At 44.1% G+C, this 9,779-nt stretch overlaps 1 pseudogene; it reads right to left on the minus strand.

Annotated features, from left to right (window-relative positions):
* Positions 1-6,660: 6,660 nt before the first annotated feature.
* Positions 6,661-7,416, minus strand: LOC112822329 (F-box only protein 27-like; annotated as a pseudogene).
* Positions 7,417-9,779: the final 2,363 nt, after the last annotated feature.

Below are 9,779 nucleotides of genomic sequence, written 5' to 3' on the forward strand. Positions count from 1 at the left end.
ATTTATACTTTTGAGAGAGAGCACACGCAAGAGAGCATGGGGGGGTGGGGAAGGACAGAGAGGACAGAGGTAGAAGCAGACTTGATGCCGGGGGTGGGGGGGTGGGGGAGTTCCATTCGTGACCCAGAGATGACGACCTGAGCCAAAGGCAGACCGCTTAACCAATTGAGCCACTTAGGCGTCCCTGGATGCATTTGTACCTGACAGTTGTGACACCAAATATATGACAGCTGAGCAGCAAAGAATACTAAAAATGAGAAAAAAAAATTAGGTGTGGGTATTGATTTACATGCTGATGGTATTTTCATAATATAAAACAACAGTTGTTCCCCTGTGCAGATTCAGACTCTGTCATTTCCTGTGGCCTTCAGGCACTTCCATGAGACACAGTCTCCCTCACGCCACTCCTGGGGAACCACCATGTGCTTAGGCTTCATCTTGCACCTCTGTAACTTCCTGCTCAACACCAAAAGCATTGTCTAGTCTGCTCAGCCTGGGTGAGGAACAAGTACCAGCCCTGGCCTCTTGTCATGTTTCCAGAAGAGACTTGTCCCAAGTTAACAACCAAGCAAAGGAAAGCCCTTGGCCCAGCACAGGCAACATTAGGAATCTGGTGACCCAGTTACTGTTCAACTTCTGCTTCTCATTAGATTCTCCCATGACCATAGAGGTCATTTTCCTTCCCGACTACTCATGCTCTGGATACGGCTTCTTGCCTGGCAGAGTGCCCCTCAGGATATAGGAGACAAGCTCCTGATGAGAAGGACTCAGGGATCACTGTTGTCCCAGACTTCTCTGCTCCTAAGTGTCTCTCTAGCTGCTGCAGGCTCACTGCCTTCATGATTCCTGGCTTCTGTTATACTCTGGAACCCTTACCTAGCCTAGCCCAGGTGAGGGAAATTTTTCCCTTTGACTCAAGTGACACTGGCCTAAATTTCTTAAAAATAAAACTTGTCTGGGGGCATCTGGGTAGCTCATTTGGTTGCTCAGTCAAGCATCTGACTCTTGGTTTCAGCTCAGGTCATGATCTTGGGATCCTGAGATCGAGCCCCGTGTTGGGCTTTGTGGTCAGTGTGGAGTATGGTTGTCTCTCTCCCTCTGCTCCTCCCTCTGCTCTCTCTCTCTGGAATAAATAAAATCTTTTAAAAAATTCTAAAAAATAAAAAGTAAAACTTGTCTGGGAAACTAAAGGAAAAGGAAACCAAAGATATGTATAAAGTCAAGAAGCAAATAGTTCCAGAGCACAGATTACCTCAGGGAAGACTAGCGGTCACAGATGACCTTGGCTGGTAACTAGCCCTTGTCCAACTCAGCTCTGTATTCAGTGTTGCCATGCCTCCAAACCTTGGAAGACCCACCATGTGTATTTGGTCTCTTTTAGTTACAAGGTAGACACCCATTTTGAGCAAGCTTAAGCCAAATAACAGAATATTTTGCTCATAAATTCAAGGAAAGGTTGGATATGAAAAGTGGGAAAGGGCAGGGATGTAGCTCAGAAATAACTAGAGATCAGGCATCAAGCATCCCCCTGCCCCTCTCTCTACAATATTTCCTTTACTCTGGATGTGGACTTCACTTCAGAGTAAGTGGCAAGAAACTTGACTATGGAAAACCATCGAGCTTCACACCTCCTTCTGTCTACCATTGAAGAGGCACTGCAGAATTTCCTATTTTTAGTATTTAAAGAACCTCAGGGGGCACCTGAGTGGCTCAGTCGGTTAAGCATCTGCCTTCGGCTCAGGTCATGATCTCAGGGTCCTGGGACTGAGCCCTGAGTCAGGCTCCCTGCTCAGTGGTGAGTCTGCTTCTCCCTCTGCCTCTGCCCCTCTCCCCTGCTTATGCTCTCTCTCTCTCTTGCTAATAAATAAATAGATAGGTAGATAAATAAATAAATAAAATCTTTTAAAAAAACAGAACCTCAGATTTGGCTGGGGTCAGATGCTCACTCACAGCATTCAGCTGTGGTGAGGGGGAAGAGTTGTGCGAGGATGTGACTGCTGTAGAGGTGGCATTTCAAATCAATGAGAAAAACATGGACTATTCAATAATGTTGTTAGACAAATAGCTATCCAAATGAAAAATAAGGTTAGATTTCTGATTTCACACCACTCAAAAAACAAATACTAGATGGATTAAGAAGAAAAAAAAAAGTAAAAAGAATTAGAAGAAAATGTAGGAGAACATCTTTAAGCCCTTAGAATAGGGAAGGCCTTTTTAAGACATGAAGAGCAAAAAGCATATGGGAATGTTGGGATACATCTAAAAAACACACCAGAAATAAAGTTAAAAGTCAAGTGATATTGGTGAACATACATGTAATTTAGGCCAGGTATCCTGGGAAATGGCACACAGGGAGCTTGCTGGGAGTACTCTTGGGACCAATAACTATGGGGGAGTGATGGAAGTATGGTTGGGCCGAGGGCAAAGTGGACTAGTGGTGCCGTCAAAACAAAGGCTTCAGTGATCCTCAACTCACAGGGAGCTCTGGAACAGAGTTGTCCTGTACTGAGGAAAGAAGGGTGGCCTTTATAGACCCACATTGCCCAGTCACTAGATGTGGGCAGCTTCCAGGGAGCCAGGGAGGGGGCATGACCTGGGCAAGGTGGCTCTTTTTGATGAGGGCAAGTTCTAGAGAGATACTGAGCTGAGTGCTATCAGCTCCCAACACTCCCAGCATCTGGGGTATAGGTGTTTCATTTCTGAAGTGGGAAATCTGGTTGGTACACCATGGCATCTGCAGCAGTGATGGATGTATCTCAGACAAAGAAGTAGTAGCCATATTATATAAAAAGCTTTAACTTTTTTTTTTTTTTTTAAGAGGGAGAGAAGGAGGGGAGGGGCAAAGGGAGAGGGAGAGAGAGAATCTTAAGCAGGCTCCATGCTTAGCGTGGAGCCCACACAACCCTAAGATCATGACCTGAGCTGAAATCAAGAGTTGGATGCTGGGGCGCCTGGGTGGCTCAGTCATTAAGCGTCTGCCTTCGGCTCAGGTCATGGTCCTAGGGTCCTGGGATCGAGACCCTCGTTGGGCTCCCTACTCAGTGGGAAATGTGCTTCTCCCTCTCCCTCTGCCTGCCGCTCCCCCTGCTTGTGCTCTCTGTCAAATAAATAAATAAAATCTTTAAAAAAACGTTGGTAAAAGTCTAGGAAGTAGATATTTTTATATACTGCTGGTATGAGTGGAAGAAATGGTGAAGCCATTTCAATTCCACAATTCTGCTTCTTAATATCTGCAGTAACATTCTTTTTTTAAGATTTATTTATTTATTTGAGAGATCGAGGAGAGAGAGAGAGTACATGAGAGGGGGGAGGGTTAGAGGGAGAAGCAGGCTCCCCGCTGAGCAGGGAGCCCGATGTGGGACTCGATCTCAGGACCCCAGGATCATGACCTGAGCCGAAGGCAGTCGCCTAACCAACTGAGCCACCCAGGCGCCCCAATATCTGCAGTAACATTAACATATATGTGTAAGGAGGCATTTTTCGTACTAGCAAAAAGGTGGAAACAACCTAAATGTCCATTTGGGGAAAACTAATCTTTGATATAATTATACAATGGAGTACTAGTATACTTGCTTTTGGGGTAATTACTCCAAAAATAATTATATTAAAAAGTATATACACACATATATGAAGACACACACACGATTGGATAGATTGATGAAATGCAGAATGATGAATGTGTGTGGGAGGTAAGATTTATATTTAAAGATTACACACATATATCATGATACCAAATATTTTCTGTGGGTATATACGTAAGTTTGTGAAAGCACAGAAAAAGGTCTAAAATAATTTACAATGAACACATAAAAGAGGTTGCCCCTGGGAAGGATTGATAGGAAATAAATTTCATTTTCTAAAAAACACAGTATTTTCACATTTTCCTTGGAAATGAAAATGAATGCTTTCCTGATGGTGGGAATGCAAATTAGTGCAGCCACTATGAAAAACAGTATGGAGTTCCTCAAAAAGTTAAAAATAGAACTACCCCCCAAAAAAGAAATGCTATATGATCCAGCAATTCTACTTGAGTATTTACCTGAAGAAAACAAAAGCGCTCATTTGAAAAGATACATGAACCCCTATGTTCACTGCAGCATTATTTACAATAGTCAAGATGTGGAAGCAACCCAAACGTCCATTGATAGATGAATGGATAAAAAAAAAATATATATATATATATATATAATCTCACATCTTTATCCATTCATCTATCTATACATACATATGTACATATACATAAATTTATACACATATACACACATATAGTATATACATATATATACACACATAGTATATACACATATAGTATACATATATATGTATGTATATATCACCTCTTCTTTATCCATTCATCTACATATACATGTATACACATATATACACACATACACAATTAAATATTACTCAGCCATAAAAAAGAATGAAATATTGCCATTTGCGACAACATGGATGGACCTAGAGGGTATTTTGCTAAGTAAAATAAGTCAGAGAAAGATAAACACCATATGATTTCACTTATATGTGGAACCTAAAAACAAAACAAATGAACAAACAAAACAGAAATAGACCCAGATACAAAGAACTATCTAGTATGTACCAGAGGGGTGGTGAGGGGCAGATGGCTGAGATAGGTGAAGGAGATAAAAAGATACAAACTTCCAGTTATAAAATAAGTAAACAATGGGGATTTAATGCACAGCATAGGGAATATAGTCCATAATATGTAACAACTTTGTATGGTGACAGATGGTAGCTATGCTTATTATGGTGACCATTTCAAATTTTTTTAAGTGGACTCCATGCCCAATGTGCAGCCCAACATGGGGCTGAACTCATGACCCTGAAATTAAGACCTGAGCCGAGAGTCAGATGCTTAACTGAATGAGCCACCCAGGCGCTCCTATGATGACCGCTTCTTAATGTATATAAATGTTGAATCACTATGTTGCACACTTGCAACTAATACGATATTGTATGTCAACTGTACTTCAATATATATAAATTAGTACTTTCAGTAGACAGTGTGGGCTGCCACTGTCACTGTCTGTGACTGATTAACTCATTATAGCATTGTTCTCAAACCTAGGTGTACTTTAAAACATAAAATGCCAATGATTAGGTCTTACCCCAGAGATTAATATTTAACTGTTGTATTCTTGGGCAAAGATTTCTGAAAGTCCCAGGTAATTCTGATGTGCAAGTAGGGCTGTGAACTGCTAGTCCAAGGTAATCATGGTGATCACACTTCCCTCGCAAGTAACTGGTTTTGGAAAAGGCATGTGCCTCAATCATGGCCGATGGGATGTGGAAGGATCCTTGTTTGGTAACTTCTAGGAGAGGTTTCGATGTGGACTAAAAAGTGAGGTACAAGAAATGTTTTGTCTTCTTCTACTGGATGTTGTCATGGCTGAATATGACATTTGAATCTACCACAATTATCTTGAGTCATGGAGCTGAGATGGCCAAAAGAACAAGCTCATATGCTGAGGATGGTAGAGGGGAAGATGGAAGGACCCGGGGTGCTGATGATAAATTAGTGAGTCACTGAATTAACCAAGACTGGAGCTATCCTCCCTTGAGACTTACTGTTACATGACACAATAAATGGTCTTTATTGTTGAACTCTAGGTCCTGATACAATAGTATTATACTGACATATATTAAGCCAACATATTGAGCCATATATTGAATGCTGATGTTCTACCATTTAAAAAAATTATTTATTTATTTATTTTGGATGTGGGGAAAAGGACAGAGGGATAGAGAATCTCAAGCAGGCTCCATGATCAGTGCAGAGCCTGATGTAGGGCTCAATCTCAGGACTCTGAGATCATGACCCGAACCAAAATCAAGAGTTGGACGCTTAACTGATTGAGCCACCCAGGCACCCCATCTGCCATTTTTTTTCTTTACGTACATTCCCCTACCATTACTCCTGATTTAAGGCAGATGTCTTCTTGACCTACTTTCATCCAATTTCCTCATCTGTAATGTGACATTTTGACTCTGCTTTGATTGTATTTTTCTCCACTCCAAGTATCTGCCATCTTCCATTAATTTCAGCCTCTACAGGGATAACTAATCTAACATCCTATTGGCAAAATAATAAATTTATTACATATGATCGGCAAATAGTTGTTGCTGATATATTATTCTCTCGATGTTTGTGCAAAATTTCAAAATAAAAAATAATTTTAAACACCGTACAATCACAGGGGTCCCTGAGGGTCTCCACACATTTTTTTGAGCTGGCTGACTTTCAGCCGTGAGACCTCGTTCCCAGCCTTGAAGCTGCAGGGGGTTACGTTTGCCACCCAAGGTGGCTGGAATTTTCCCAGCTGTAAGGACAAGGTTCTACTTTAGAGATGAGCGGCCTTCTCTAAAGTGACCGATAAAGCCCCCTGAAAGCAGAAAGGAGAGGAGACAGGCCAGATGGGACTGGGACTGAATCAGAGGGCCTCTGGAGGGAGGACTGCCCTATAACACTGATAGGTAACTTTGAAGTAAGAACTTTCTTCTAGTAGTTTCTAGAACCTGAAGAGGGGGCCTGGCAGAACCCTCGAAAGGATCCTGGAATACCCAGGATGCCAGGGAGGTACATGCCCTTGGCTAATGAGAAGTCCTGGCCAGTAGTCCCCAGTCCTGGAAGGCACTGGTCAGGTTGTTGGGCAAAGACAGCCCTTGACTAAGACAACCGGGCCCGCACAACCACACTGGAGTTGGTCACGTGGGCTCCATAGTGACCAGCCCAGAACTGTGTGTCCTGGCCCCAGTGTTCGAAAGACACAAAGTGGACGCCCATCTTGATGTTGGAGAACACGTGAGTGACCTGAAAGCAGACATTGTTGTTCCACTGTTGGATGGGAACAGGCATAGCAGAGAATTTATCCAGGACAGTCTGGTTGGCATCTAGAAGTTGGACAAGGAGTCAGTACATACAGCCACTGTCGTGCTGGGCTCCCCTCCAATCAGAGACACAAATCTCAATCTTGCCAATGTCTAGCAGCTCTGGCCACAAACCCTCGTCCTCCAGGTCCAACACCTGCTTTTTGCGACACCAGCCTGGCCGCAAGGGTTGCGGATGAGGTTGCGTCCGATCAGGCGGCACTTGGAGAAGCGACCCAGGAGGGTGGGCCTACCGTCGCGGGCTGGGGGCATGCAGCTGCGGGCGAGCGGCAGCAGGACGCCATGGTCCCGGGCCAGGATGAGCAGCCACAGGGCCTGGCAGTCCACCAGGGCGTGCCAGCCCCGGCACACCTAGTGGCAGCATCCCAGCAGGGTGCCCGGGGGCACGTGGCTCAGCACCACCAGGAGCAGCTCCGGTGGCAGCTGGCTCGGGTCCAGGGCCTCCTCGGGTTCAGGCTCCGGCGCGGAGACCCGGGCGGGCCAGTCCTGGGAGGCCGAGGTGCCCATGGTCCCCGCCGACCCCCCGCCAGCCCGCGCCAGGTTCGGTGGTGAATTGGATCAGGGCCAGGGCCCCTCGCCGGCGGGCTCTCTTCTGTCCCCTTCTGCCTTTCATGAATAAATAAAATCTTAAAAAAATACAGTATAGCTATGAATATCAACATTTATTTTTTTTTTTTTAAAGATTTTATTTATTTGACATAGAGAGAGAGAGCACAAGCAGGGGGAGTGGCAGGCAGAGGGAGAAGCAGGCTCTCCCCATTGAGCAAGGATCCCCTCGTGGGACTTGATCCCAGGACCCTGGGATCATGACCTGAGCCGAAGGCAGATGCTTAACCGACTGAGCCACCCAGATGCCCCGAATATCAACATTTTAAATAAAGATTATTTAAATAAAGCTAAGTTTTTTTTTACCTTTTGAAAATTTATTCTAGGAATTTCTGTAAAAATAAAACTATCCATGATTCTAATATTCAATGTCCATTTAGTTGTCAGTGTAAACAATGGATATTATATTTCATTCACGTTTCCTCTACACCTTCATGTCTATAAATTTAAAGGTAAAATGAATTATTATTTAGCCTCCAGATACAAGTGTTACAAGCACACACATTGGGAAGAGAGACAAGAAAAAATAGGCACTCAGCACTACTGAAAATGATACCCATTTTAATGTAAGTATCTGTGATCCTCATGCTGAGAAAGAATGTGCGTAATTGGCCTTTTCTCCTCCCCAGTCGCTTCCTCTGTTCAAACCCTCCCTGCACTCAGGAGCAGCGGCACCATCTACAACACCTTCAAAGTATTTGGAGGCAGTCAAGACTTGTTTTCCTGGGGGCTTTAACAGTGTTAGGCATGAGAGCAGATGTTTAGGGTATTAGGTTGTGTTATGTCAGAACTGAGCACCAGAGCCCAAGTAACAGAGATGTTCACACATTCTTAAATAAATTTACTACTTTCAAGTGCATTTTTGTGAAATGTAGGGTTTTTTAAAGTGCATGACTGAGGGAAGGAGCCCTTCTTGCCTGAACATTACTGTTCACACAGTCCAGACATGTGCACTGACGGCCCAGCTCTGGGAATTCCCAAAGAAGAGGTGCCTTTCCTGTGCCAGGGCCCATGTCTACTGTAGAGGTTTAATGTCAGTCTGGCACGAAAGAAAGATTGTTTACTGAACATATGAGAATTCTGCCTCATGATTAGACAGTAAATATCTTGACTCAAATACCATCATGGTACTGTAGGAGGGTAATAACCATGGGTACATATGGGTTGCCCAAAGCACTAGTGTTTGAAAGTGTGCTGTATGTCCACTCAGACTCAGTTCCTTGATCTCCTCATTACTGACCTTCTCCTTCACTCCTCCTTGGTCTCCCATTCCCATGAGAAGGGTCACATCTGGACACCTTGTCATTACATGAACTTGCTGCTCCTCAGATATGTTACCTTCCAACATCCCACTCTAACCATAACTTCCTTCTCCTCCAGCTCCCCTTGCTAATTCTCTTGTCCTATTATCACACCTGTCTAGCAAAAGCCAAGCCTCGAAGAATCCGAATCTCTGATTTCTGGAGAAAATCACACAGCCTGGCAGTCTAGAACCACTATCAACCACTGGTCATCAACGTCAGCTGGCTTCAGTGCTGCCTGATCACTTGTTTCCCCACAGTCAGGGATGGATCCAGGGAAGCTTAGGCAATTTGTGGGGCCACATTTAAGAAGAGAATATGGGGTGCCTGGCTGGCTGAGTTGGTTAAGCATCTGACTCTTGATTTTGGCTCAGGTCATGATCTCAGGGTGGTGAAATGGAGCCCTGCACTGGGCTCTACGCTGGGCGTGGAGTCTGCTTAAGATGCTCTCTCTCTCCTGCTCCCTCTGGCTGCCCCCTGCCCTGCATGCACATGCTCTTTCTCTTCCTTAAAAAAAAAAAAAAATACAAAATTACAGATACAAAATTAGGTACAAAAGTGGATGTTGCTTTAGAATGAGAAAAAAAGAAAAAAAATGAGTAATTGGAGCCGTGGGAATTTAAGGTCTTCTGAGAACTCTTTAGGCAATTTACCAGCAATACTTGCATAAAAACGCTAACGGCAACCTGTCTCTCTGTCCCCCACCCCAGAATACAGCTCTCAGGGACCCCTTCACCCACGGAGGCCCAAATAAACTTCAAAAGCTTCACAGAACACTGCTTCTCAGCTTACAACACGTGGTTCCCGTCCTCTCCGTCTTCTCAAGTCACTCAACCCGTCAGCAACCTTGAGCTGTTAACAGTGACTTCTCAGACTTCAGAGAACATGGTCCTTTGGCTACCAAATGAGCACACTTATCTGTATCCCCCTCATCTTTTCTTCCTTTCTACCTTCTACAGCAGA

The sequence above is a fragment of the Callorhinus ursinus genome, unplaced genomic scaffold (genome assembly GCF_003265705.2).
Source record: "Callorhinus ursinus isolate GAN/ISIS: 27379988/994484 unplaced genomic scaffold, GSC_fseal_2.0 scaffold8, whole genome shotgun sequence".
Taxonomy (NCBI): Eukaryota; Metazoa; Chordata; class Mammalia; order Carnivora; family Otariidae; genus Callorhinus; species Callorhinus ursinus.